Below are 2,835 nucleotides of genomic sequence, written 5' to 3' on the forward strand. Positions count from 1 at the left end.
TGATCACAAGCTGCTAGAGACGATTTGGAGAAAGCCACTCACCAGCGCGCACTTCAACTCCAGAGATTGTTAGGTGTACATCAGTGAGGCCTGATACAACTCTGGACACCTCATGGTTACGTCGGACAAAGTGAGTAGGTTTTCCAACCCAAGAAAGAAGAAGATATACAGTTGGATGTCCAAGTGGTCAAAATAGATGTGGAAATAGAGGATGAATGCACAATTGACTGAATGCAAGTTGGACAAGGCAGATGGGAAAAGTTCCAGACAGAGACTTCCAGAGATTCTGTCCTTAGGACATTATGGCGGAACATTGATATTATCAGTAAATGGCAGAAAAAGTAAAAGAGGTTCCCACAGAGTTCAGTATCTTTTGGCCATATCTTGATAAAATTGGCATTTCAAGTGGAATTAATTTCAAGGGCAGTCATGTGCTGATACCAGAAGCTCTCCAGCAAGATATCTGTCATTACATCAAGGTCACATGGGCACTGAAACAACAAGACAGCTTGCATGTGAGACAGTTTATTGGTCAGGGATCAATAATGACATAGAAAAAGCTGTGAGGATGTGCGATGCATGTCAAGAGCATGAACTGAGTCATGACGAAGAGCCACTCGAATAATGCTCCATCACATGCATGGTCAAGAATAGTTACTGACTTGTTTACTGTCAGAGGTGATGACTTCCAATTTCTTACTGACTATTTCTCCAAAGTTTCTATCATTCACCAACTGAAGGGTACAACAAGTTCATCAGTTGCAAACAGAGTGTCATTTTCAGTTTTCACAGCTGCCCAGGGGAGATGGTGTCAGACAGCAGTAGCGAGTATATGTCCTTTCCAAAGCATGTGAGCAAAATGGATTAAAAATCACACTATGTCATCACAATGCTATCTAAGGTAAAATAGACTGGCAGAAAGGATGGGGCAGATGGTAAAGTCATTTATTATGAAATGTAAGGAGAGCCGTCAAGACATTCAAGTAGCAATGCTGCCTCTATGAGTAACATCAGTGTTATGGGATTATCATCTCCAGCACAGATTATGTTGGAAGGCAGATCATGACAAGTCTTCCAAATTATCAGCGGATCAGATTGTCATCTGTCCAAGATAAATTATTTGAAAGACAAAAGAAAATTAAAATTAAAGATGGCATGGCATGGTGACACAGTGGTTAGACTGCTGCCTCACAGGACCCAGGTTCAATTCAGCCTCAGGCACTGACTGTGTGGAGTCTGCACATTCTCCCCGTGTCTGCATGGGTTTTCTCCGAATGCTGCAGTTTCCTCCCACAGTCCAAAGATATGCAGATTAGGTGAATTGGCCATACTAAATTGCCTCTTAGCGTCCCATGTTGTGTTGGCTAAGTGGATTAGCTATGGTAAATGTGTGAGGTTACAGGGATAGGGCAGGAAAAGGGCCTCTGCCTCAGTAAGACACTCTGCCTTAGACTTGATGGGCCGAATCCTTCTGCACTGCATTGATTCTATGATTCTCTGATCCTATGACAACTTTGCAGCCATGAGTTGCCTCCTTGGCATGCAGGGCAGAAGATCAAAGTTTCCACTGCGAGAAGGGATATGGTTCTGTGCAAAGGTATCAATGACCTGGAATGAGCTATAGTCACATGAGGTAATTGCCCTGATGGGAGTGACATTGAGGAGGGATACATGTCAGTTGAGAGAATTTTTCAACAGCTTTACACCCTACACTCCTGTAGCATCAAGAACAAGTGGGTCTGATCAGGTTGTGGGGTGTCAGGTTGTGGGGGGTGGGGAATTATGTGCAGGTAGGGAATATGGTCGGGAATGGGGTACTTGGTTGGAGAGTGGGTATGGGAGAGTTCCTGGGGGTTTGCAGAGTGGGGAGGGTGTCGCGTGTGAGGCTCGATCTGGATGTTTAAAATAGTTATGCTGAAGTTAGAAATGCTTTTATTTCTTATAATTTTTTCAGAGTTGCTATGAGTGTAACACTGGAGAACTATCTGAAGTTATTGATTTAAATGCTTTGCTGTACAGTTCCTAGCACAATGCAATTGTCCAGGAGAAGTTAGTGATTCTGGATAATTGTTAGATAACCCTTTATGTGGAAACTTCTGTGAGGGATTCTCCAGCACATCTTTCGGCTGGGGAGCCAGGAAGTCATGATGTGGAGATGCCGGCATTGGACTGGGGTAAACACAGTAAGAAGCCTGACAACACCAGGTTTAAGTCCAACCAATTTATTTGATAGTAAACTTGCAAGCTTTCGAGGTTTACCTCTTTGTCAGGAGCCAGGAAGTTACAGGCTATTATGTTTTAGAGACATGTGAATAATGAATGAGTGAATACATGTATAAGTATTGTTCACAATAATCCTATTCCATTATGTATATAACTTACAGTTTATGTAATTCTTTCTATTTAAGGAAATGGGATGTTGTGATAATGCTTTGTAGTGCATGTAGTTTAATATACTGATTATACTGATTAACATACTGCTGAATTACATCATCACAGGAAGTTAATTGGATCAGTGTTGATCAGCTGCTAATATGTGTATGAAGAGTTCCCCTTGTAATCCTCTTGTTTGTCAATAAAAGAATCCTTTGTTTCCTTCACCAATCATTGTGTTTGGTACATTTATTTTAGGATACAATAACACAAAAGTGGTAATCCACTTTTGTGAATTGCTGGAATCCTCGCAGTGTAGATACACTCAAAGTGCAGGTAGGGACAGTGTTCCACATTTTTGATCCAGTGATAATGAAGGAACAACAATATTGTTCCAAGTCAATGTGGTGTGTGGCTTTCTAGGTTGATGGAAGTTGTCAGTTTGAAAGGTGCTATCCAAGG

Source organism: Carcharhinus amblyrhynchos, chromosome 10 (genome assembly GCF_965287045.1).
Source record: "Carcharhinus amblyrhynchos chromosome 10, sCarAmb.v2.hapA, whole genome shotgun sequence".
Taxonomy (NCBI): domain Eukaryota; kingdom Metazoa; phylum Chordata; class Chondrichthyes; order Carcharhiniformes; family Carcharhinidae; genus Carcharhinus; species Carcharhinus amblyrhynchos.